The sequence below is a fragment of the Puma concolor genome, unplaced genomic scaffold (genome assembly GCF_028749965.1).
Source record: "Puma concolor isolate L17-30 unplaced genomic scaffold, mPumCon1.1.hap2 unalloc_scaffold_39, whole genome shotgun sequence".
Lineage (NCBI taxonomy): Eukaryota > Metazoa > Chordata > Mammalia > Carnivora > Felidae > Puma > Puma concolor.
In genome coordinates, this window is record NW_028240246.1 from 267,379 (window position 1) to 294,842 (window position 27,464).

At 41.1% G+C, this 27,464-nt stretch overlaps 3 long non-coding RNA genes and 1 pseudogene across 3 annotated transcripts; 3 read left to right on the forward strand and 1 right to left on the reverse strand.

The window, feature by feature from the left end:
• LOC147571227 (pleckstrin homology domain-containing family M member 1-like) overlaps positions 1–27,464 on the forward strand; it is a 66,514-nt pseudogene that overhangs the window by 38,404 nt on the left and 646 nt on the right.
• On the reverse strand, positions 2,968–4,847 carry LOC147571229 (uncharacterized). The gene is made up of 2 exons (XR_015247599.1): positions 4,658–4,847; positions 2,968–4,372 (listed from the first exon to the last, which is right to left on the reverse strand). It is a non-coding gene; the product is annotated as an uncharacterized LOC147571229 (long non-coding RNA).
• LOC147571230 (uncharacterized) lies at positions 6,573–7,764 on the forward strand. Its single transcript, XR_015247602.1, has 2 exons — positions 6,573–6,876; positions 7,501–7,764. It is a non-coding gene; the product is annotated as an uncharacterized LOC147571230 (long non-coding RNA).
• On the forward strand, positions 24,005–25,930 carry LOC147571231 (uncharacterized). The gene is made up of 2 exons (XR_015247601.1): positions 24,005–24,812; positions 25,096–25,930. It is a non-coding gene; the product is annotated as an uncharacterized LOC147571231 (long non-coding RNA).

Sequence of the window (27,464 nt, forward strand, 5' to 3'; positions counted from 1 at the left end):
AGGTCTTAAAATCCATTTTTTTTTTCAAATGAGGAAACTAAGGTACAAAGAGGCCAAGAGACTTGTCTTAACTCCTAAATGGCACTCTCTGCCCTCCCTCGTACCCAGCTTTGTGTGGGCAGTGAAGGCCCCAAGCAAGTAACACCCAAGTCAGTATTATCATGGGAATTCGTGACAGTGATGCTTCCCCAAGGTGTGCGTGGTCCTTGAAATCCACTTCTGAATTTAACTTTGATTCTGGCTCACGTGCAAGTTTCCTGTGCAAAAGAGAACTGCGAAGAACTAAGTTTAGCACAGAGTTCTCCAGGCAGCAAAAGGTGTGGGTGCTTCCTCAGCCATCAGGAAAGCAGCAAGAACTCCTGAACACCTGCCACAGGGCACTGCTCTCCATGTGCTTTCTTTCCTGACCACTCTTCAGTTAAGAAGTGTGTGACTCCCTTTCAGCAGGGACATTCTGTGATTTCTCTGTCAAAAAGCAAATCATACTGGGCATGTTCAGTGGCCTGAGGGGGATGTTGAGACTCAAGGTTGAAGACCCTCCACTAAAGCAGACGCTGGAAAAGACTGGCTCACTGTCTTGTGGTTCAGAAATCCGATTTCACAGCTTATCTTCCGTTAGATGAAAGTGTTTACGGTGTGTCTGGAGCTGGAGTAAGTTCCTGCGGGTGCCCAAGAGCAGGGGCCTCCTCTCTCATTAATTTGCTGATGCCTAACTTGGGGAAAGAATACTGAGGGTCAGTTTTTTGTTTTGCCAGCATGCCAGAGAACGGGCTCATTGAGTTTCTCCACCAAGAGGTTTTAGTGGTGTCAATATAATGTCTTAAAAGTCACCACCTCTACTAAGCATCTTATAACACCAAGAGTCTCTTCTAAGAATCTGAATTTCATAGTTATGTAGGCAATACAGGACAAAATAGGGTGGAATCCGTTGATAACAATGAATGAATTCATTGAAAAACAATCCGTGCCACGCGCACTCTATGTCGACAATGTACTAAGTACCGGGGGTACAAAGAATATACAGGGACTGTCCCCAAGAATCTTTCATACTGGAAAAAGGAGAAAAAGATGGCCTTTTTCTTGTAATTTACTAAGATATTTGTAAACTGATGGAAACCCCTGTCTTGCCCGACTGAGATCTCTATCAGTTAACCATTTGTTTTCTTTCCTTTCCTTTGTCCTCCAGCAGCCAGAATGACACATATCCCACCTGGGGCGGGGGCATGTGCTAATTTGTATTTTGCCCTCAACTTGCCCCATGCTCCCTCATCAATCTTACATGACAGAGAAAGGTAATTAAAGAACCAGAGCTAGCTGGTATTGAGAATAAATTAATACTCATGCCATGTGTGTTATGCCCAGAATTCGTGATCCCCAAATACCGCCAGGGAGCCGAGTCCGGTGTAAAAGCAAAAGAGCCTTTATTGGAGCTAGCTCGAGCTCAATCCCCTACCTGCACTGTCGAAGCTGTGAGATACCCGGGAGAGAGAGCCAGTTTCAAAAGGACAAAGGTTTTACTGGTGCCTAGTGGCAGTTGGTGAGGTAATGGCTGCGGCCTCAGCTGATTGGCTGGGGAAGGGTCCTGGGGAAGAGTCCTGTTAGGCAGTTGGGGGGGGGTTACTCAAGGGGAGGAGGTGTGGTCAAGGTGAAGGACACAGAACAAGATGGAGTCGGCCGGTGTAGGCCCGCCCTTTCAATGTGGTTTGAATAGAGCTGTACTACTAAAACGAATTCACAGTTAACTTCCAAAACATTATCACAGTACAGTAAGTGTGTATTGGAGGTTGGGCTCCTTGTTTGGGGCCAAACTTTTCTTTTCTTTTTTCTTTTTAACGTTTATTTATTTATTCTGAGAGAAAGAGAGCGTGCGCAGGGGAGATGCCATCCCGTGAATTCAGTCACGTTATTACCTATGTGACTTATTACTGGGGTGTTTATAAGTTGAAACAGTATTTTCTCCAGCATTAAATAAGCTTGTAAACCTTTTGGGCCCCAGCTGAGGTGGATTTATCTTGAACTGACTGGAGCTTAAACTTCAGGTCTCCTCACTTACATAGGCCCCTTCCAAAGTCTTGGGAGGGACCCTCGCAATTCCTGTACGCATAATTTTGCATGTTTTGATGAGGCAGGATTTCCCAAAGTAGATGAGGTTCAGACCCTACAAGGCCTTGATTCACCCCTGGGTTTCAGGTAATTATATCTCAGTAAGTTTTTTGAATGAAGCCTCTTAAGTTATTGATAAACACTGAGTGAACACGTTAGCGGTGTGGTAAAGTCTATTTTGAATCTGAAATCCACCTCAAAGCCATGCCAAGAGTTTATTAATAAGGTACCACTTTTTGAATGGTAGTAATAATCCTGTTTCTTTCAGATGAAATCAGGAATGAAATATATTATGGAAAACCAACAGTGGTTGATAATCCTAAATGTTAAGTATAGTTTTTTTTTTTTTTCCTGACTTTAAAGTGCTTCTCCTTCATTCACCTACACAGGTCCAGACTGGTGGCTTATTTTAAAAAATTCACTTCATTGGTTCTAACAGTACGAGCTCCATGATTTTAGAAGCTGAAGGACTCTACGATGTAGAAAGGCTGTACCTTATCGGGATAGAGCACATTCACATGCTGGCTCGTCTGTGGCGCATCCGTATTGTGCCAAGAACATAAGCTCTAAGGGAGAATAAGGAAAATCTAAGCCTTGCCCCTGTTGAATTATTGTTGAGAATATCATTGAGGTAGGTGTGGCCACCCTCTGAAGGCAAACTCGAGCCCCAGTCACAGACACGCCCTAACGCTCCCCCAGTCAACCGGCATCTGCTTCCTTTTAGACAGCTGTGTGCCCACAAAAGTTGACACACTTCAGGATATTGTCATCGCTTTTTGGTATGTACTGGAAATCCTGGCAGCTTCTTCTCAGATTCAGAAAGGCATAAACGTTAAGGATGAAGATAACAACTCAGGGCTGTCCTTTTGGGGTGATTTAGGGTAACTTTTATTATTTTCCGTGTGTGGTAGTTCAAAAGCTTTGCCATAGTCATACCCAACTATTACTTTTCTTCTCCCAGCTGCATCTGAGTCTTCCCACGTATATACCAAGGCATCTTCTTTCTCTGGGAAGCATGGTAGTTGCTCCTCCGCCCCATATCATTTCTTTAATACCGACCTCTATTAGGTATTTACTGCGCTCCGGCACTATGCTAAGACCTTTCGCTTGTGCTGCAAGTAAGACAATGTGTCTTAAACTCTTAGAATAGAGCCTGGCACGTGGGAAGTGCTCCGGACGTGGCCCCTCACACGGCACTTCATTTTCGTCTTTCCAGCAACTCTTGTGACACAGGTAGTATTATCCTCATTTTGGGGATGAGGAACTTGAAACTCAGAGACATCGGGTGACTTGCCTAGGTTCACACTGTCAATAAGTGACAGAACCACTTCAGAAGCTTCGCGAGTAATACAATTCCGCATTCCCTGGCACTAGGTAGGACCTGAATGACAACTGGCCTTTTGGGCGTCGTCCCTTGGAGTCAGCTTCTCACTGGAATAGGACCTTTCGAGCAGGGAGCTCCTTTTCCCTATGCTTCTGGAGTTCCTGGCCATGCCACCTATGGGCATCCCCAGGCTTCCTGCTCACCGCCTGGTGCAACTATCACATCGTCACTGCTAGGCACCCACTCTGTGCCCAGCCTTATGCTAGGTGCTTTGCACATGCTCTTTCCTTTAATCCTCAAGTTGCCTTATGAGGTAAATGCTGCTAAAAGGACTCGGAGACGTTCGTTACTTAAGTCCCTTCACCAGGAAGTGACAGCCAGAATTCAGACCTAGGTCTGCCTGATTCCAGGGCCCTTGCTTCTTGGGCTGGTCCTCACTGCCAGAAACTCCTCTTCAAGGCTATTCTCAGAACTTTAATTAAAACATAGGCTCACCATTTCAGATTCTTTAGGCTTCGCCCCTCCCCCCGCCCAACCCCTGAGAAAGGATTTACGTGATGCCCTTAGATGTCTTGCATTGAGGAGCTTCCCATGGGGAGTCACGTTCTCATGGCTCATGGACCTATGTAGATGAATAAAGGAAAGGGGTTATTCTATCCCCAGGTACTTCAAACAGACTGGAATAGGGTCTAGATCACTCCACTTATCTCTTCAACTGCTTTCCTCCAACGAGCCAGTTTTCCCTCCATGCCTTGGGATTCCAGCGTAGAGAGTTTGGAGTTTGTCCTATTTGAAATTTATTTTCACTGCCTGCTTTGGACATTTTTTCAGCTAAAGCTGTTAGGATTTCAGTACATTCAGGACAGTGGTGACAAGCTTCAGTCCTCAAGTCTTCTCTGTCTCCTCAGTTAATAGAAAGGAAACGTAGCCCATCTGTCTGGACCTCTGTAGAAGAATTTGGAGAAAAAAAAAATAACACGTAAGAAATGTTCCCTTATTTTGTGAGCTACCTTTAGTCTGTCCCGTTGCTCTGCAACAGAAAGCTTTTGCAAAAATACTTGAGTTTTCCTCTTCAAATAAGATAGTTTTTTAAAAAACAAAAGAATACCTAGAACAGTATTTCTTCAACTTTGATTATGAGACAGTCTTTGAGGATAACTGTTGTTATGTTTGACTCCCATAAAGATAAGCCCACGAATATCCAAAAGCCAATAGACTGAGTCAGCACACCTTTTATCTGTAAGATGAGGGAATTGAACGGAAATGGAGATGATCTCTAGTGCAATGTCCACCGTTCGTTCGTATCGCAGTCTGTGGAAAAACAATTGCTGTCGGTCCAGCAGAGGTAACCTGTCGGGTCAGTTCTCATTCTCCCCTTGGCTCAGGCACAATAGCTCCATGAAGAAAAGGCGGCACTAAAGACAGGAGGAAATAGGATAATTTGGAGTGGCCTGTATTTTGCTTTCACTACAGATAAACACGGGGCATTCATCTCAGCAGGAGGGCTGCCTGGGTAAGAGGAAGCACTGAGCCGATGGGTATAAGGCCATGGGTGAGCTACCAGGAAAGAGGGGGGGACAGTGGGGGTAGAGCACTGAGATAGTTGGGGGGAAGGATAACGAACTACTAAATTGTTTTGGCTGCATAACTCTTCATAGTCTTTCTTAATAGGGAGCCGGGGGTGGGCGCGGGGTGGGGGGGGGGGAGCAGTGGGCAGGGGAAGACACACACGTGGAAGAGCTTACTTGCACAGAGCCCACCAGTAAGCTTGTAGGTATGAATGCCATTGTTATTGTTTCAAAGCCAAAGGACATTCAGAGCCTCAAGGTTGAGGAACTGTGTTTAACCAGACATGTGACACTCACGTTCTTTCTCTTCATAACATTGTCTGACTGGATATTAACTAGTGTTACACAAACCCGACATGTTAATGGGCCTGAAAAAACGTAGAAGAATGGGCTGGAATAGGAAGAATAGGGGAGTTTCCAAGGCAGGAACAAAAACGCATGGCTCCCAGCCGCACCGCTAACTCCCTCTGACCTCCGTTGTGGAAGAGTTTGAATCTTCGCTCCCCTTTTCTCCACCTACTAACATGTTTATCTTCTGGCAACTGGTTCTCTATTTATCACAACGTGGTTCTTTTTTTTTTTTTTTTTTTCAAATTGAGATATAGTCCGCATAATAGAATATGCAACGTTATAAAGTATATAGTGCAATGGTATACTTTGATAGACAGTAATCACTGCTAATTCCAGAACATTGTCATCACCCCCCTCAAAAGAAATACCATACCCATCAGCCTTTACTCCCCATTCTCCCCTCCCCCCAGGCCCCTGGCAACAACTAATTTACCTTCTGCCCCTATGGATTTGCCTATTCTGGACATTTCATCGAAATGTGTGTCTAGTTTCTTTCACATAGCTTGTTGGCTTCAAGATTTATCCGGTTGTAGCATGTTTCAGTACTTCATTCTTTTTTCAATGTTTATTTATTTTTGAAAGAGAGCGCACACACAAGCGGGGAAGGGGCAGAGGGAGAGGGGGACAGAGGATCCAAAACCACAGAGCCTGATGTAGAGCTCGAACTCATGAACTGTGAGATGACGACCTGAGCCAAAGTCAGATGCTTAACCGACTGAGCCACCCAGGTGCTCCAATCACATTTTGTTCATCCATTCGTGAGTTATTGGACATTTGGATTATTTTGACTTTTTGGCTCTTATGAATAATGCTGCTATGAGTATTCATGTACAAGTTTTTGTGTGGTCATATGTTTTTAATTCTCTTGGGTACGTACCTAAGAGTGGAATTGCTGGGTCATGTAGTAACTCTATATTTAACCCTTTTGAGGAACTGCCAAACTGTTTTCCACAGTGACTACACCATCTTACATTCCCACCAATGTATGAAGATTCTGGTTTCCCCAAATCTTGCTACCACTTATCATTGTCTCTCTGTTCGATCATAGCCATCTTAGTGAGTGTAGAGTAGTATCTCATTGTAGCTTTGATTTCTATTTCCCTAATGACCTAAGACATTGAGCATCTTTTCATGTGCTTATTGGCCATTCATGTATTTTCTTTGGCGAAATGTCTCTTCAAATCCTTTACCCATTTAAACATTTGATTATTTGTCTTTTTCTGAGTTTTAAGAGTTCTTTATATATTCTGGATATTCTGGATACTAGACTTGTATCAGACATATGATAGTTTTGGGTTGTTTTTTTATTTTTAAATAAAGTCCAGCTTACCTATTTTTCCTTTGGTTTGTTGTGCTTTTTGTGTCATGTCTAAGAAACTGTTGCCTAAATCCAAGGTCATAAAGATTTCTCTCCTGAGAGTTTTATAGCTTGAGCTCTTCCATTTAGGTCTTTGACTCATTTTGAGTTAATATTTATATATGGTGTGAAGTGTAGGAATCCAACTCCATTATTTTGTATGGGGATATACGGTTGTCCCAGCATCATTTGAAAACACTAGTCTTCCCACAGTGAATGGTGTTGGCACCCTTGTTGAAAATCAGTGGGCCATAAATGTGAGGATTTATTCCTGGACTGTCAGTTCTGTTCCATCAGCTTACATGTCTGTTCTTATGCCAGTACCACACCGTGATTACTGTAGTTTTGAAGTAGGTTTTGAAACCAGGGCGTGTGAGTCTCCCCATTTGGTTGTTCTTTGTCAAAATCGTTTTGGAGCCCCTGGGTAGCTCAGTTGGTTAAGTGGCCGGCTCTTGATTTCAGCTCAGGTCATGACCTCACAGTTTGTGAGATGGAACCCCGTGTTGCCATCTGCACTGACAGCATGGAGCCTGCTTGGGATGCTCCCTCTCCTTCTCCCTCTGCCCCTCCCCTGCTCACACTTTTCCCCACTCACACTCGCTCATGTTTGCTCTTCTGCACGGGTGTGTATGCTCGCTGTCTCTCAAAATGAATAGATAAACTTTTTTTTTTTTTTTTAAAGATCATTTTGGGCTATTCTCGGTCCCTTGAATTGACATACAGATTTTAGAATTAGCTTGCCAATATTTGGAAAGAAGTCAGTTGGGGTTTTGATAGGGATTATACTGAAACCACAGTTCAATCTGGGGTATAGTGCCATTTTAACAATATTTTCTTCTGATCCGTGAACATGGCATATCTTTACGTTTATTTCAATCTTCTTTAATTTCTTTCAACAACGTTTTGTGGTTTTTAGTGTGATTCTTGCACTTCTTTGGTTAAATGTTTTCCTAAGTATTTTATTCTTTTGAGTACTGTTATACATGGAATTGTTTTCTTAATTTCATTTTTGGAATAGTCATTGCTGATGTATAGAAATAAAGCTAATTTTTACATATCGATCTTGTGTCCTGTAACCTTGCTGAACTCATTTATTAGTGCTAAGGTTTTTTTTCTACATTCCCAGGCATATGTCTTGTGGTCTTCTAGTTACCCAGGAAGATGTTGGAGCATTTCAAAGTCCCTATGGACATCTCATTTCTCAGCTTTTCCCTTTTAGGCTTTTTGTTTAGGCTATTTTTTGTCTTGTGATCAATTGCCTCACATAGCTGCCAGATTAAAACATTTATCTATAATTGTTTTCAAAAAAGGCCCCTTGGGAAGAGGCTATTTTAGCACTGTGCAGTTCTCAGTGAGGTCAAGGGCAAGGCTTTCAAGTGAAGTTTTTTAGGGACCCCACTAGACAGGTAAAACAATGACAGTTTGTTCTTTGGGAATGAGGCTTTAAGGAACTTCAGCTCCATTTTGTTCCCCTGGGATGTGGGCAATTTTTAAGGTTCTCATCAGGATGGAGAGCAGAGGTTGAGGACAAGTTAAAACAACAGAGCTCACTGTTCTTATAGAAATTAGTAATTTTTTCTTTAATACATGCTCTCCGGGTTGCTGCAAGCCCATTGGTTAAAATTTCCAAAGTTCTGAGAAAGTTGATTTTGACCATTTTTGCTAGTTGTTGTTGTTGTTGCTTTTACGGAAGGATGAATTTTCAGACGTCCTTCCTCTCTCATTTTCACTGATTCACCTGTAACAGGGCTTTAAAATCTCTAAAGTCTCAGGGCACCTGGGTGGCTCAGTTAACTGCCTGACTCTTGATTTCGGCTCAGGTCATGATCTTGCGGTCATGGGATCAAGCCCCATGTCAGGCTCTGCACGGGGCATGGAGCCTGCTTGGGATTCTCTCTCTCTCTCTTCCTCTGCCTCCCTTCACTCATACTCTTGTACTCTCTCTCTCAAAAAATAGAATAAAAAAATAAGAAATGAAATCTGTAAAGTCTCAATGATCACAGGCTAATTAAATACTTAATCATGGGAGATGATTAGAGGAAAGGAATAAAAATAGAAAATGTAATTCTTAGAGAAGCTCTCCCAGATGGAGAGATGAAGTTCAGCAAAGTGTTTCTATATTTAATGCTCTCAAAGTTAAGTTTAAGGTAACGGCTATTTTAAACCCCCTTTTTTCCATACAATTTAAATACAGGCTTTGGAGTCAGAACTGAGTTCAGATTCCATCTCTGCTTCTTGACTGGCTGGACAAACTGGGACAAATTATACAACCTCTCTGTACTTCAGTTTCCTCACTTGTAAAATGGGGTAATGATGTATCTATCACATAAGGTTATTGTGAGGTTTAAATGTGAAATGCTGATCACAGATGCCCCATAGCTCAATAGTATTGGTTGTGATGATTATCCTTATAATTTTGCAAAAGTACAGTGATGATTCTTGAGCAGAGTCAACCTAAAGGCAGATTTTCTTTTCTTTCTTCCTGTTTCCTTCACTTTATTTTTGCTGTAAAGAACTGAGAAGAAAATCTACTCAGCATTTTGGAATAAAAACTTGTGTCAAGCAGTGACAAAATGTTATTTATTCAACAAGCCTTCACTAAGTAACTAGTAAATAACAAGCACTCTGTCAGGCACAGGGACAAAAATGACAATAGAGTATGGTCCCTGCCCTCAGGGAGCTGGCAGTCCAGGAGATGGATAAGGAAACGGGATCATATGCCACCTAACAAAGGCTGTCATAGGAGAATACACATGGTGGGGGTATAGCTTTCACCATTTCCTCTTAGATTAATCCCTTTGTCTTTGGCCCCCAAACTGAGGAATTGGTCCTATTTTTGTCTTTAACCGGGTGTTTTAAACTGTGGAATTTTTTACATTTCTAGAGATAAAGGAAAAGCACCTAGAATTATAGAGGACACTAGAAACAGTATTTCCTACAGAGCCTGGGCTTCCTACCAGCATAGTCACTTCTAGGGTTTTCAGCCCAAAAAGTTCTTTGGCATATCTTGGCTTTGCTGTCCACGTAAAAAAAAAAAAAAAAAAAAAAAAAAAAAAAAAAAAATTTTTTTTTCTCTTTCTGTTCTCCACTTTATCGTCCAGAGAGCTGGGTAGTTCCCAAAGGAAGAGTGCTTTACAGAATGTAAGGGTGATTTATAGGCAAAGGCAGAAAATGATTAGTTTTAACCTTCCAGTTCCATACCCCCAAAATGAACATAAACTTTCGTGGTAGTCATTACTGGAAATGCAGATCATTTTAATTCCATTGCATTTTTCAGAATTATCAGTCGTAACCCTCTGTCAGCTGTTGAAGATTCCTATCTTTTTAAGTTGCCAGCATTAAAATATTTGTAAGTATTGCAACAATCTCATGGCTCATGAGATGATTTCTGATCTTTTTTGTTGTCATCAAAAGATTAAGTATTTTGCGTTTTGGGAAAAAGTCCTAATTTAAGTTTTAACTCGGTTATTGAAATAAGCATTATTAGCAAAGAAAAAACGTATATGGGCAAGATAGCCTGCAGAGGAAGGAATAGTATTGAAGAACACATAAGAGACATGGGACTTGCAGATGTAGGTAGAAATACCATTTATCTCAAAGTGGAAAGTGGAGTAAGGTGTATATTAAAAGAAAAAAAGACTAATCAAGAGAGGTGGATGCAATTGAGAATGAAAATGAGGATAAGAGTAAAAAGGATTGTACTGTTGAGCACCAAGGTGATTAATTTGATGATGCACATAAAATGTCTTCATTGGGAGTTTTCTGAAATTATTGTCCATAGCAAGAAAACTCTTGAGCTGACTTGACAAAGAAGCCAGAATTGAAGTAACCACATGTTGTTAAGTATCTTTTTAGGTACAGAATTTTTATCCTTGGGTTCAAATCACGCATGTTTGGGCTTTCTCCTTCAGAGACATGGGATCAACACAGGTGTCACTTACAACAGTTGAGAGCATCCTCATGATGACCCTTGAATTTGGAAACACTGTAAGTTGATTTTTCTTATGTGTATTTTCACTTAGTTGTTGATTTAGATTTGTTTTATTGTTTTCTTAAGTCAGATTTATTGAGGTATAAAATTTACTCTTTTTAAGCGTACAGTTTGATGAGTTTTGACAAACGTGTAGTTATGTAAGCACCACCACATTTGAGACGTAGACCATTTCTGTCACCCCAAAAGGCCCCTATGTGCCTTTGCAGCCAATCCCCTTTTGTCACCACCAGCCCTGGCAACCACCAACCTAATTTTTGTCCCTATAGTTTTGCCTTCTCCACAGTGTCTTATAAATGAAATCATACAAGGGGCACCTGGGTGGCTCGGGCAGTTAAGCGTCCGACTTCAGCTCAGGTCATGATCTCGCGGTTCGTGAGTTCAAGCCCTGCATCGGACTCTGTCCTGACAGCTCAGAGCCTGGAGCCTGCTTCGGATTCTGTGTCTCCCTGTCTCTCTACCCCTTCCCCATTTGCCCTCCATCTCTCTCTCTCTCTCAAAAATAAATGAACATTAAAAAAAATAAATAAATGAAATCATACAGTATGCAGTCTTCTGTGATTGGTTCCTTTCAGCATAATCCTTTTGAGATTCATCCATGTGTTTTTTTAACTTTTTTAACGTTTATTTATTTTTGAGAAACAGCATAAGCAGGAGAGGGGGAGAGAGAGAGAGAGAGAGAGAGAGAGAGAGAGAGACAGACAGACACACACAGAACCCGAAGCAGGCTCCAGGCTCTGTCAGCGCAGAGCCCAATACAGGGCATGAACCTGCGGAACATGAGATCATGGCCTGAGCCAAAGTCGGTCACTTATCTGACTGAGCCACCCAGGCACCCCAGAGACTCATCCATGTGTTTGCACATGTCAGTAGTTCATTTCCTTTTTATTGCCGAGTAGTATTGCAGTTGTGAGGATATACCAGTTTGTTTATGCGTTCATCAGTTAATGGGCATTTGAGTTGTTTCTAGCTTTTTGGCCTTTATGAATAAAGTTGCTTAAAACACTTACATGCAGGTCTTCGTATGAGCATATGTTTTCATTGGGGGAGGGGGGGAGGGGGTAAAATACCTAATGGCAGGATTGCTACATCATATGCTAAGTGTATATTTAACTGTTTAAGAAACTGCTTACCTGTTTTCTAAAGTGGATGTACCATTTTGCATTCCAGCCTGCAGTATATGAGATCTTGTATCTATCCTTTCTTCTAATGTCTTGATCTATTTTTCATAAGGTGAATGTTGGCCTTAAAATTGAGTTGGGAAGTATTCCCCTCTCTTCAATTCTCTAGTACAGTTTGTGCAGAATTGGCATTATGTTTTCCTTAAATGTTTGCTAGAATTCACCAGTGAAGCCATGTGGGCTTGAAGCTTTCTTTGTGAGAAAGTGTTAAACTACAGATTTTATTTTTGTAATAGTGCTACTTAAATTACATACTTATTTTTTGGAGTAGTTCATGTCTTTCGGGGAATCTATTTCATCTTGAAGTTATTGACATAAAGTATTTTATAATGTTCCCTTATTATCCTTTTAGTATCTGTAGAATTGTAATGATGTCATTCCTCTCATTTTTGATATTGATAATTTGTGTCTTCTCTTGTCTTTTCTTGATAAATCTGGCCAGAAGTTTATCAGTTTTACTTATCTTCTCTAAAAAGTGCCTTTTCATTACACTGACTTCTCTATTTTTGTTTTCCTTTTTAAAAATTTCTGCTTTGATCTTCATCATTCCATTTTCTCTCCTTACTCAGTGATGAATTTCCTTTTCTTTTTCTAGTTTCTTCAAAGTGGACACTGGGGGGGGGGGGGCGCCTGGGTGGCGCAGTCGGTTAAGCGTCCGACTTCAGCCAGGTCACGATCTCGCGGTCCGTGAGTTTGAGCCCCGCGTCGGGCTCTGCGCTGATGGCTCGGAGCCTGGAGCCTGTTTCCGATTCTGTGTCTCCCTCTCTCTGCCCCTCCCCCGTTCATGCTCTGTCTCTCTCTGTCCCAAAAATAATAAATAAACGTTAAAAAAAAAAAAAACTTAAAAAAAAAATTGGACACTGGGGAAGATGAATACTATATGAGCAACATCCCACATGTTGACATGTGTTTTCAGTTTCAGTCGGTACAAAATCGTTTTTAATATCCATTTTGACTTATTTGACCAATAGGGTTCCTTAGGAGTGTGTTGGTTAGTTTCTAAATATTTGGAGATTTTACAGATCTGTTAATTTGTTATTTAATTCCATTGTGGTCACAGAACAATATGTTGGATGACTGAAATCCTTTTAAATTTATTGAGGCTTGTTTTATAGCCAATGAATTCTGGTAATAGATGAGAATATGGTCTATTTTGATAAATATTATGTGCCCACTTGAAAAAAAATATGTAGTCTGCTGATTTGGTGTGGAGTATTCTATAAATGTCAACTAGGTCAAGTAGGTTGGTAGTATTTTTCAAGTCTGATGTATCATTACTCATTTTCTATATATTTTTTCTGTCAATTATTGAGAGAGGGATATTGAAATCTCCAACTATAATTGTGTACTTTTGTGTCTCTCTTTCCTATTCTCCTTAATATATTTGGAAGTTCTATTATCAGATACATAAATTTTTAAGTTATGTCTTTTCTATTAGTTGACATTTCTATCACAATGGAATAACCTCATTTATCCCTGGTAATATCTTCGCTTTGAAATTGACTTTGTCCTATAGTAAATATAGCCACTCAAGGTTTCGTTTGATTAGTGTTAGCAAAGCATAATTTCTTCCATATTTTTAACCTACTTATATCTTTGTATTGAAGATGAATCTTATAGACAGCATATAGTTGGCTTTTGCTTTTTTATCCAGTATGACAACTCTATCTTTTAATTAGGTGATTGCACCATTTATAGTTAATGTAATTATTTATAGGATTACATTTAAAGCTACTGTCTACTCTTTCTATGTATCCCATCTGTTCTTTGTTTCTTTTCTTTTTCTTTTTCTTCCTGCTCTTCGGTTGATTTAGTACGTTTTATTATTTTTTGGTGGGGGGATAAATAGTTACAACTCAGGTTTTGTTATTTTAGTAGCTGTTTAATGGTTTGTAGTGTTCATGTTTAACTTATCACAGTTTATCTTCAAATGATATGATATGATTTCATGAATAGTATAAGAACCTTACAATAAATAGTGTACTTCCATTGTTCCCCTCCTGACCTTTGTGCTATTGTTTTCATACGTTTTACTTTTAGCACACCATATTATTTTTTTTGTTTAAATAGTCAATTATCTTTTTTTATTTTTTATTTTTGAGAGAGACAGAGTGCAAGTGGGGGAGGGGCAGAGAGAGAGGGAGACACAGAATCTGAAGCAGGCTCCAGGCTCTGAGCTGTAGACACAGAGCCTGATGTGGGGCCTGAAATCACAGACTATGAGATCATGACCTGAGCTGAAGTCAGATGCTTAACTGACTGAGCCACCTGGGTGCCCCTCAATTATCTCTTTTATTGAAGTATATATAGATCATGTAATATTAAATTAGTTTCAGGTGTACAACACAGTGATCTTTTATATACATTATGAAATGCTCACAACACAGTGATCAATTATATACATTATGAAATGCTCACCACAATAAGTATATTACAGTATTATTGACGATATTCCCTATGCTGTACTTTTCATCTGGTGACTTATTTATTTTATAACTGCAAGTTTGTACCTCTTAACCCTTTTCACTCATTTTGTCCATATCCCTAGTTTGTTCTCCATATTTACAAGTGTTTTCTCTTTTTTGTTGTTGTTTATTCATTCATTTGGTTTTTTGTTTATTTTTTATTTTTTACCTTGTTTTATATTTTATTTTTTATTTATTTATTTTTTTAATATATGAAATTTATTGTCAAATTGGTTTCCATACAACACCCAGTGCTCATCCCAAAAGGTGCCCTCCTCAATACCCATCACCCACCCTCCCCTCCCTCCCACCCCCCATCAACCCTCAGTTTGTTCTCAGTTTTTAACAGTCTCTTATGCTTTGGCTCTCTCCCACTCTAACCTCTTTTTTTTTTTTTCCTTCCCCTCCTCCATGGGTTTCTGTTAAGTTTCTCAGGATCCACATAAGAGTGAAATCATATGGTATCTGTCTTTCTCTGTATGGCTTATTTCACTTAGCATCACACTCTCCAGTTCCATCCACGTTGCTACAAAAGGCCATATTTCATTTTTTCTCATTGCCACGTAGTATTCCATTGTGTATATAAACCACAATTTCTTTATCCATTCATCAGTTGATGGACATTTAGGCTCTTTCCATCATTTGGCTATTGTTGAGAGTGCTGCTATAAACATTGGGGTACAAGTGCCCCTATGCATCAGTACTCCTGTATCCCTTGGATAAATTCCTAGCAGTGCTATTGCTGGGTCATAGGGTAGGTCTATTTTTAATTTTCTGAGGAACCTCCACACTGCTTTCCAGAGCAGCTGCACCAATTTGCATTCCCACCAACAGTGCAAGAGGGTTCCCGTTTCTCCACATCCTCTCCAGCATCTACAGTCTCCCGATTTGTTCATTTTGGCCACTCTGACTGGCGTGAGGTGATATCTGAGTGTGGTTTTGATTTGTATTTCCCTGATAAGGAGCGACGTTGAACATCTTTTCATGTGCCTGTTGGCCATCCGGATGTCTTCTTTAGAGAAGTGTCTATTCATGTTTTCTGCCCATTTCTTCACTGGGTTATTTGCTTTTCGGGTGTGGAGTTTGGTGAGCTCTTTATAGATTTTGGATACTAGCCCTTTGTCCGATATGTCATTTGCAAATATCTTTTCCCATTCCGTTGGTTGCCTTTTAGTTTTGTTGGTTGTTTCCTTTGCTGTGCAGAAGCTTTTTATCTTCATAAGGTCCCAGTAATTCACTTTTGCTTTTAATTCCCTTGCCTTTGGGGATGTGTCGAGTAAGAGATTGCTACGGCTGAGGTCAGAGAGGTCTTTTCCTGCTTTCTCCTCTAAGGTTTTGATGGTTTCCTGTCTCCCATTCAGGTCCTTTATCCATTTTAAGTTTATTTTTGTGAATGGTGTGAGAAAGTGGTCTAGTTTCATTCTTCTGCATGTTGCTGTCCAGTTCTCCCAGCACCATTTGTTAAAGAGACTGTCTTTTTTCCATTGGATGTTCTTTCCTGCTTTGTCAAAGATGAGTTGGCCATACGTTTGTGGGTCTAGTTCTGGGGTTTCTATTCTATTCCATTGGTCTATGTGTCTGTTTTTGTGCCAATACCATGCTGTCTTGATGATGACAGCTTTGTAGTAGAGGCTAAAGTCTGGGATTGTGGTGCCTCCTGCTTTGGTCTTCTTCTTCAAAATTACTTTGGCTATTCGGGGCCTTTTGTGGTTCCATATGAATTTTAGGATTGCTTGTTCTAGTTTCGAGAAGAATGCTGGTGCAATTTTGATTGGGATTGCATTGAATGTGTAGATAGCTTTGGGTAGTATGGACATTTTGACAATATTTATTCTTCCAATCCATGAGCAGGGAATGTCTTTCCATTTCTTTAAATCTTCAATTACCTTCATAAGTTTCCTATAGTTTTCAGCATGCAGATCTTTTACATCTTTGGTTAGATTTATTCCTAGGTATTTTATGCTTCTTGCTGCAATTGTGAATGGGATCAGTTTCTTTATTTGTCTCTCTGTTGCTTCATTGTTAGTGTATAAGAATGCAACTGATTTCTGTACATTGATTTTGTATCCTGCAACTTTGCTGAATTCATGTATCAGTTCTAGCAGACTTTGGTGGAGTCTATCGGATTTTCCATGTATAATATCATGTCATCTGCAAAAAGAGAAAGCTTGACTTCATCTTTGCCAATTTTGATGCCTTTGATTTCCTTTTGTTGTCTGATTGCTGATGCTAGAACTTCCAGCACTATGTTAAACAACAGCGGTGAGAGTGGGCATCCCTGTCGTGTTCCTGATCTCAGGGAAAAAGCTCTAGTTTTTCCCCGTTGAGGATGATGTTAGCTGTGGGCTTTTCATAAATGGCTTTTATGATCTTTAAGTATGTTCCTTCCATCCCGACTGTCTCAAGGGTTTTTATTAAAAAAGGGTGCTGGATTTTGTCAAAGGCCTTTTCTGCATCGATTGACAGGATCATATGGTTCTTCTCTTTTTTTTTTTTTGTTAATGTGATGTATCGCGTTGATTGATTTGCGAGTGTTGAACCAGCCCTGCACCCCAGGAATGAATCCCACTTGGTCATGGTGAATAATTCTTTTTATATGCCGTTGAATTCGATTTGCCAGTATCTTATTGAGAATTTTTGCATCCATATTCATCAGGGATATTGGCCTGTAGTTCTCTTTTTTTACTGGGTCTCTGTCTGGTTTAGGAATCAAAGTAATACTGGCTTCATAGAATGAGTCTGGAAGTTTTCCTTCCCCTTCTATTTTTTGGAATAGCTTGAGAAGGATAGGTATTATCTCTGCTTTAAACGTCTGGTAGAACTCCCCTGGGAAGCCATCTGGTCCTGGACTCTTATTTGTTGGGAGATTTTTGATAACCGATTCAATTTCTTTGCTGGTTATGGGTCTGCTCAAGCTTTCTATTTCCTCCTGATTGAGTTTTGGAAGAGTGTGGGTGTTTAGGAATTTGTCCATTTCTTCCAGGTTGCCCAATTTGTTGGCATATAATTTTTCATAGTATTCCCTGATAATTGTTTGTATCTCTGAGGGATTGGTTGTAATAATTCCATTTTCATTCATGATTTTATCTATTTGGGTCATCTCCCTTTTCTTTTTGAGAAGCCTGGCTAGAGGTTTGTCAATTTTGTTTATTTTTTCAAAAAACCAACTCTTGGTTTCGTTGATCTGCTCTACAGTTTTTTTAGACTCTCTATTGTTTATTTCTGCTCTGATCTTTATTATTTCTCTTCTTCTGCTGGGTTTAGGCTGCCTTTGCTGTTCTGCTTCTATTTCCTTTAGGTGTGCTGTTAGATTATGTATTTGGGATTTTTCTTGTTTCTTGAGATAGGCCTGGATTGCAATGTATTTTCCTCTCAGGACTGCCTTCGCTGCGTCCCAAAGCGTTTGGATTGTTGTATTTTCATTTTCGCTTGTTTCCATATATTTTTTACTTTCTTCTCTAATTGCCTGGCTGACCCACACATTCTTTAGTAGGGTGTTCTTTAACCTCCATGCTTTTGGAGGTTTTCCAGACTTTTTCCTGTGGTTGATTTCAAGCTTCATAGCATTGTGGTCTGAAAGTATGCATGGTATAATTTCAATTCTTGTAAACTTATGAAGGGCTGTTTTGTGACCCAGTATATGATCTATCTTGGAGAATGTTGCATGTGCACTCGAGAAGAAAGTATATTCTGTTGCTTTGGGATGCAGAGTTCTAAATATATCTGTCAAGTCCATCTGATCCAATGTCTCATTCAGGGCCCTTGTTTCTTTATTGACCGTGTGTCTAGATGATCTATCCATTTCTGTAAGTGGAGTGTTAAAGTTCCCTGCAGTTACCACATTCTTATCAATAAGGTTGCTTATGTTTGTGAGTAATTGTTTTATACATTTGGGGGCTCCGGTATTCGGCGCATAGACATTTATAATTGTTAGCTCTTCCTGATGGATAGACCCTGTAATTATTATATAATGCCCTTCTTCATATCTTGTTACAGCCTTTAATTTAAAGTCTAGTTTGTCTGATACAAGTATGGCTACTCCAGCTTTCTTTTGGCTTCCAGTAGCATGATAAATAGTTCTCCATCCCCTCACTCTCAATCTAAAGGTGTCCTCAGGTCTAAAATGAGTCTCTTGTAGACAGCAAATAGATGGGTCTTGTTTTTTTATCCATTCTGATACCCTATGTCTTTTGGTTGGCGCATTTAATCCATTTACATTCAGTGTTATTATAGAAAGATACGGGTTTAGAGTCATTGTGATGTCTGTATGTTTTATGCTTGTAGCGATGTCTCTGGTACTTTGTCTCACAGGGTCCCCCTTAGGATCTCTTGTAGGGCTGGTTTAGTGGTGACAAATTCCTTCAGTTTTTGTTTGTTTGGGAAGACCTTTATCTCTCCTTCTATTCTAAATGACAGACTTGCTGGATAAAGGATTCTCGGCTGCATACTTTTTCTGTTTAGCACACTGAAGATCTCGTGCCAATTCTTTCTGGCCTGCCAAGTTTCAAAAGAGAGATCAGTCACGAGTCTTATAGGTCTCCCTTTATATGTGAGGGCACGTTTATCCCTCGCTGCTTTCAGAATTTTCTCTTTATCCTTGTATTTTGCCAGTTTCACTATGATATGTCGTGCAGAAGATCGATTCAAGTTACGTCTGAAGGGAGTTCTCTGTGCCTCTTGGATTTCAATGCCTTTTTCCTTCCCCAGTTCAGGGAAGTTCTCAGTTATAATTTCTTCAAGTACCCCTTCAGCACCTTTCCCTCTCTCTTCCTCCTCTGGGATACCAATTATGCGTATATTATTTCTTTTTAGTGTATCGCTCAGTTCTCTAATTTTCCCCTCATACTCCTGGATTTTTTTATCTCTCTTTCTCTCAGCTTCCTCTTTTTCCATAACTTTATCCTCTAGTTCACCTATTCTCTCCTCTGCCTCTTCAATCCGAGCTGTCGTCGTTTCCATTTTGTTTTGCATTTCGTTTAAAGCGCTTTTCAGCTCCTCGTGACTGTTCCTTAGTCCCTTGATCTCTGTAGCAAGAGATTCTCTGCTGTCCTCCATACTGTTTGCAAGCCCAGCGATTAATTTTATGACTATTATTCTAAATTCACTTTCTGTTATATTATTTAAATCCTTTTTGATCAGTTCATTAGCTGTTGTTATTTCCTGGAGATGCTTCTGAGGGGAATTCTTCCGCTTGGTCATTTTGGGTAGTCCCTGGAGTGGTGAGGACCTGCAGGGCGCTTCCCCTGTGCTGTGGTGTATAACTGGAGTTGGTGGGCGGGGCCGCAGTCCGACCTGATGTCTGCCCCCAGCCCACCGCTGGGGCCACAGTCAGACTGGTGTGTGCCTTCTCTTCTCCTCTCCTAGGGGCGGGATTCACTGTAGGGTGGCGTGGCCCATCTGGGCTACTTGCACACTGCCAGGCTTGTGATGCTGGGGATCTGGCGTATTAGCTGGGGTGGGTAGGCGTATTAGCTGGGGTGGGCAGGAGGGGCAGGCTTAGCTCGCTTCTCCTTAGGTGATCCACTTCAGGAGGGGCCCCTCTTCTGTGGGCCTCTCATCTGCGCTTGGCTCCGGAGACTCCGTTCTGCTAATCCTCTGGCGGCTTTCTGGGTTATTTAGGCAGGTGTAGGTGGAATCTAAGTGATTAGGTCCCAAGTTTAAATGTCAAATCTTTCCAAAGAAATTGGAAACTGCCCAACCGCAGGAGAAGAGCCTAGACGAGGTTGAGAGTGTGGGGAAAAAGTTCCTGAGAGTGAACAAGGTCATCAAGGGCCCAAAGGGCATACGGAAAAGGCACTTAAAAGAACTGAGACGTCAGAACATCCAGAGGAAACAGAACGCCCAGCCGTCTGTGGAGAACATGGCCAAGGAAAGAAGGCTCAGGAGACCATCCCCAGGGGAGCTTCACGTGGCGCACAGGCCCAGCAAATTAATGGGAAGCTCCTTCAATACAGAGCCTTCGTTCGTAGAGGAGCACAAGGCAGCGGTCTCTTCTTTCCTGAAGCAATACTCTTTGGGCAGGCCTTCTGCCACCCCCGCTCTAAAATCCCCACCTGACGTGAAAAAAAAAAATCAAAAGACTTCATGTACAGCGTTTTTGTTTTAGAAGATGCAAATGCTAGAGTTAGAAATATGAAGGCTTTCGGGCCAGCCTCACACCCCAGAAAAACACACCGCTTTCATAAAAGTCGCTCCCATGTGGTCCACAGAACACCCTAGGCCAAACTGAATCGAAAGTCCAGAAAGGAAAGTTCACTCAGTAATAGACAGCTGCTTGCAAAGAGGCCTCCATCCTCTGCAGTCAGGAGCCTCATAAATTCCCCTTCACGAGAGGATTTTTCATCTCCGGGAGAACTGAGTCCTCAGAAAAATCCTTTTCCAGAATTATTTGCTCCTTCAGGAACTTACAGAGAAAACACTACTGCAGAGAACGCTACTGCCCAAAATGTTTCTGACGAAAATATTTCTACAGGAAACACTACTGTGCCAGCACAAACCCTCCCTGAATTCACAAACCGTAAGAATCTTTCCACTGCTAATTCTACTGTTACTGCAGACAACTCTATGCCGACCGTTAAACAAACCAATGATACACAATGGGAATACCACAATGCGGGCACTGGCTTGCCCCCAAAAGCCACAGGCTTCACTGTGTCAAAGGTGATCTGTTTGAAATTCCGTTAAACCAGCAGCTACAGTCCCTCATCCCCAACAATGACGTGAGAAGCCTCATTTCTCATGTTATCCGGACTTTGAAAATGGACTGCTCCGAGACCCACATGCAGCTGGCCTGTGCCAAGCTCATCTCCAGAACAGGCCTCCTGATGAAGCTTCTCAGCGAGCAGCAAGAAGTAAAGGTGTCCAAGGCAGAGTGGGATACGGACCAATGGGAAAATGAGAACTATATCAGTGAGAGCACAGAAGTCCAGAGTGAACAGAGAGGGCAGGAGTCAAGGGAGGTGAGGATAAATCCCAAAATGTGGGGTCTCGACATTTAGGTGGTTTAGGACATGGACCCAAGCACAAGGACCAGGGGCTCCTAGTCCGGGTCTTGTCTTGGCCACATAATTTTGCCTAAGGCAGTGATCTGCCACTTTGCTCATTTAGGAAACAGTGCCGCTGTTCCCAGAGTAGACAAAAAGAGGACCTAACATACAAGATACATAAATTCTTGAAGAAAATGCTAATGATTAAGATTACATATCACATTAGATTTGGTATATTCCTTAAGAACCTATAAGCGATTCATCGGAAAGAATGGGGTTTTAGAGTCGTTAAAGAATAGTTAACTTTCATCCTATCTCTGTTTTCTAAAAACATTGTTCTTTCCCTTTTTTTAGCTCACAAAAGAAGTTCCAGGCTATGGCTATAACAACAAACTCATCTTGGCAATATCTGTGACTGTAGTAGTGATGATTTTGATCATAGTTTTCTGTCTCATTGAGGTAAGGACAACAATTAATTCAGATTCCCAGACTATATTCCTTCTTTATAATAGATTCAGAACCCACAAACTGAAAATCAAAGCCACTTTCCCACCTATCACGACCTGATATCCCTCTTCAGTCTGGAGGAAGGAGATAGGCTTTGTCCTTTCATTGCAAAGTATATTCCAGGGATTTTAAAAGGAACCCCACTGCCGGGAGACATCTGTGGATTGTAACCAAGATAACAAGCCATTAGCTTGTTCTGAGACATTAGGTCTAAGAAGGCCACAGTTGACACGATAGTAAAATTTCTTCAACTCAAAAAAATTATGTCGATTCGATGCACTCACCAGTCATCCTCCTCCTACCACTGATTTCTTTCCTCGTTGGCTAAAATGGTGAGAGAGAAATAGTCTTCACCTTCATGGAGCTATCAGTCATCTCGGAAGAAAGGGCATGGCTTAGAGATAAAAGTGTCATCTTGTTGATTAATTAGATGTACCTACAGCTCTCTCCTCCACTTCGCAAGGCATTGTGTAGACAGGTTCAGTTAAAACCCTGCAGCTAAAATCCTGCATCAGGCTACTCAAAGCTTGTCATAATTACAGTTGCCTATTCCTGGAGCTTGCCTGTTTACCTTTTATTCAATTATGTATGAATTGAATATATATTCAATATATTTATTCAAATATACATATGCTTATTATATATATATGTATATGTATATATATATATATGTATATATATGTATATATATATATATATACATATATATATATTGCCATCTGTCATGGCAACCCTCCATTTCAGCCAAAGCAGCCCCCCACCATCCCCTAGTCAGACCATGCCCATTCCTACTTTTGTTGGTGACTTTGCCCACTTGAAATTCCTTTATTTCACTCTGCTGGTGGAAGTCCCATGAGCCTTCAAAAGCCAACTCGAGTTCATCTTTCTTCACAAAGCCTTCCCCGAATACTGTAATACTCCTGGACCTAGTCCTTCTGTGAGATTGTCACCATTTCTTAGGGTCTACAGTGACGCATTCCCCTCCCCTGATAACAAAAATATGCTAAACAGTTTGTTAAAAGGCAGCTCCTCAAGAGAGTAATATCAAGGTCATGGATCAGAGCAGAGATATGTAAGGCTTCCTGGTCTCTCAGACTCGAGTAAAGCCTGACTGGATGTATTAACTGCTAAGGAGAAACATGTCTGTCTTCTGGAGGGTTGGTCAGTAGTAAAGGCATAGAAATGGTGAGGAAGAGACCAACATGGGCAGTGCCCACCTAGCCTTGCCTAAGAGTAGAGATGGCACCTCAGGCAGCAGATGAGAGTCAGGCCCACCAGCCGGGCTGTGCCCGCGGGGCAGATGGATGGATCTAGCTACCTCAGTCCTTTCCATTAAACACTGGATTCAGCTAATTACTTTTCTTCCACTTCTCTTCTCACCAAATAGCCTTCTGATTATACTTCAGCGTGCCACAGAGGCCTGTCTCCACAGGAGGTAATGCCCAATCATGTAGACACAGATGCCCTATCTATGGAACGGATGTTTTCCTTATTGTCAAGTCTTGACCTGACATTCTGATTTTGATCAATCCTGTGACATTGGTGAGGTGATATTGCCTCCATGTAGAAAGAAGTGCGTTCTCTCTTGATGAGATCAGGGTCTGATTTCTCAGCCTAAGAGCCTAGGAACTAGCGTGGGGTCAGCTTACCATGACCTCTGGGAAGAGAAATCATTGGCCATTGTCCAGTCAGTACTCTGCATCTTGAGGTGGCCTGCAGCCTTTTGCTTTTGGGGAAGTTCTATAAACTCCTATTGCTGTTTTAAATTCCTATGTGGTTTAACCTTGTGTGTATATTTTTTTATGTGGTTTCATTATTTCCTCTCCCTACTTAGATGATACACTTTTTGAGGTCAGAGACCATGCAGTTTTTTTCCTGTAGTGGACAATAATGATGTTCAAAGGAAGAGATGAGGCATTGTGTCAATTTCACAAGGAGGAATAATGCAACCTAATATTTATGTGAAGTAGCCTACAGAGTCCAGCAATAGACAGATCCGTGGGTGACTAGGACTTTTGAAATGTTACCTTTTAGAGGCGCCTGGGTGGCTCAGTTGGTTAAGCGTCCTACTTTGGCTCAGGTCATAATTTCATGGTTCAGGAGTTCGAGCCCTGTGTTGGGCTCTGTGCTGACAGCTCAGAACCTGGAGCCTGCTCTGGATTCTGTGTGTGTCTCTCTCTCTCTTTGCCCCTCTCTCACTCTTACTCTCTCTCTCTGTCACTCTCAAAAATAAATAAACATTGAAATGTTACCTTTTAGTATTCAAATCAGTGGACGAAAATAAATAAATGGTAGTAGAACAACTGCTTAATTATTTGGGAGGAAAATAACAACAGATCCCTATTTCTCACCTTAAAAAAACATATTTCAGTCAATGTAAAAAAAGAGAAACAAGAACCCGCCCAAGTATTAGAAGAAAATAGAATCAATACTTTTATGATCTTGTGGTGAGAAAAAGCTTTGTGACCTGATACCACATGCAGAAACATTTGATAGATTTGATCGTCTTGTCTGATTTATGCTTGGAATAAACCAGACATCTGATTTAATCCCCACAGTCCTGTGAGGATGATATCACCATCCTTCTTTCATACATAGAAGGGGATCAGCTTAAGGCCCCTGTGGCAAAACCCAAAGCAGAACCCAGCTGTGCCTGCAGTCAGCCTGTCTCCTATCCCACGGTTCCGTCTCCTTCACGATAAAAACACTGACAAATATTTGAAACATTGAAATTCAGTGAAAGCCCTTGAAAGGATGAATATATCTCATATGAAGAGAGTTTTATAAATCAACAGGAAGAGGACAAACAATCCAGGGGATCAAGGGGGCAAGGACTACGATGAACAGGAGGGTGTGGACAGTCCGTCACCATATCTGCCTCATGGCTTATGGGACATGGGTCTTGTTAACAAGGCCTTTTCGCCTCATGGTATAAAAACAGTCTCTGATATTTTCTTCTGTACTCTTATAATATTTGTTGTGATTTATTTATTTTTAATCTGTATGGAATCTGTGTGGTGTTTTGGTACGGTCGAGGTAGGGGATCTAACTTTTTTCCCTTACGTAAAGATCCAGTTACTTTAAAATCTTTTATTGAATGGTTCATTCTTTCTTCATGGATCTAAAATACTATTTTTATCTGGACTCTATTCTATCAATCTGGTTTTCTTTTCCTGTATCAGTATCACGCTACATACTTAACTGCAGTTGCTCCGTAAGAACGTATTTTAATGTCTGCTCTGTGATCTTCTTTTTCATACAGTTTGTAGCTATGCTTGCACATTTTCTCTACCAAATGTCAGCTGGCCAGTTTTTGTTTAAAAAACTGTCTTGGGATTTGAATGGGATTGCCTTGACTTTGTAGGTTAATTTGAAGGGAACTGACATCTTTACACTATTCTGGGAAAATAGTGTCTCACATCATGTATTCGTTTCTTCTTAATGTCCTTCAGAAGAGCTTTAGTGTTTTCATCTCATAGGTCTTACCCATTCTTTGCTAAGTTTATTCCTAGGTACTTTATGCCTTTTTATTGATCATTGTAAATGGGATAATTCTTCCGTTTTTTGATTAATTATTTATGGAACATAGGAAAGTCATTGAGGTTTACATGTTGATCTCTTGATTTTCTATCTAGCCATCTTACTGAATTCTCATATTTCTTCCAATAAAATTTTAGTTGATTCTCTTGGGCCTTTTAGTTTGTCTGTAATTTCGTATGCAAATACGTCTTAGTTCTTCCTTTCCACGACTCCATTTTTTCCCAGTGCATCAGTTAGGACCTCCTCAACACCAATGAATAGAAGCAGTGATAACACACATCCTACTCTTGTCCTTGACTTTAAAACAGTGCTGCTGTTTAGGTTTCTGGTAGACACTTTTCTTTTCCTCCTCCCAAGAATTTTTATTAGGAATTATCTGTCGAATGTTATCTGAGACAGTCAGTAAAACGTATTACCAGCTGCACACAAGTTAGGTGTTATTGAAGAGTCAAAGGACTATTAAACAAATTCCTGTCCTAGGAAAAGTTATCATCTCACTGGGTAGAGAAGACCTAAAATGCAAAGGAATGAATAAAGATTTGGAGGGAGTGGTTATTGTGATGGGTAACTGTGATCATGTTTTCTTCCAAAACAGATTCATTCTCATAGAGCAGCAGCCAAGGAAGGTAAAGAAGGAAGCTCAAGGTAAATATTAGTCTGGCAATCGTTACAGTAGAATTTTAGAACTAGATTTTCAAACTCATCTATTTCAATCCCCTTGTTTTACAGCCAGGAAATCACCAAAGGCAGAAAGAATACATATTTGGCCTAATGCTTTACCTGGATCCAGCAAAGTTAGCTGCCCAGCCAAACCCGAGTTAGAATGGGACTGGCACAGAGCACCTGCTCACTAGACCTTTAAAGAAAGATCGTGGGGGGACGGGGGTGGAAATGTTCAGACCCGTTGCTCTTGGCGGTGGGCATCGGGCCTGGCCACAGACCTTCTCAGAGGCTCTGGAGAAGGGATAGGGAGGGCCAAAAGTCGTGGGGTGAAGGGGCTAGTCTTCAAGCATGATGGAAGGTGGAATACATGAGTCCGTCTATAGAGGGAGGGGGAAACTTCCTTCTTCCTCCTTCTGGTTTTCGAGGCCCCGCTCTCCATTCCCTTTATCCAGACCCAATAGAATTTGAACTGGGAGAGACCTTAGATAATCATTTATCTCTTCCTTTTATAATAATGAGATGGAGAAGGAGAAAAGGAAGATGTCTTGCCGGACGGTTGTATCACTAGTACCACTAGAACCAGAAAGAAGATGGTTCCTTTCCAGTTGGGCACGTCTCTGACTACACTGTTCTTGGGCTGTGAACTGCATTTTATGTCACAACTCAGTGCACACATACCGTATAGACATAAGTCCCTTCTAAAACAAACTTACCATACACTCTGATTCTTTCTGTTCTGTTTTTTTTTAAGTTTATTATTTATTTGGTGGGGGGGTGGTGGAGCAGAGAGAGAGAGAGAGAGAATCCCAAGCAGGTTCTACACTATCAGCACAGAGCCAGACACAGGGCTCAATGTCACAATCTGTGAGATCATCACTTGAGGCAAAATCAAGACTTGGGCTGCTCACCTGACTGAGCCACCCAGGTACCCCCTATTCCGTTTGTATGCAAAAAGAGTATTTTGTGTTTTAGCGCTAGCCGTGTGTTTTAAGGTGATTTCACGACCCACTCCCTCATCTGCCTGCAGTGTGACAGTCAGTGAGCTAGATAACTGCTGGTTGGACTCAGGCATTCACTCGGTGCGATTCATCTCGTAAGGCAAAGCAGCTAGGAAAATGGAAACACCTCCCCACCCGCCAGCAAATGATGCCTGGGAGGCTAAGCCTGGCGGGGACGGATGTAAAATGCTTCTGGAGAGAGTTAGGTGCTTCTGCCGTGTGGTCACCCAGTTTGTTGACTGCACAAGGGCACTTGGCCAAGGGCCAGAAGGGGAGCAGGGTGAAAATCCTGCCTATACTTCATGTCAAGTTACATACAAAGGTCTCCCAGGGACACTGTGGGGCCATTATGGACAGACACAGGACAATTCTGAAAGCCCAGCATGTATGGAATTATTTCTGAGATCCCAGGTCTGTGTTGATTTTGCTT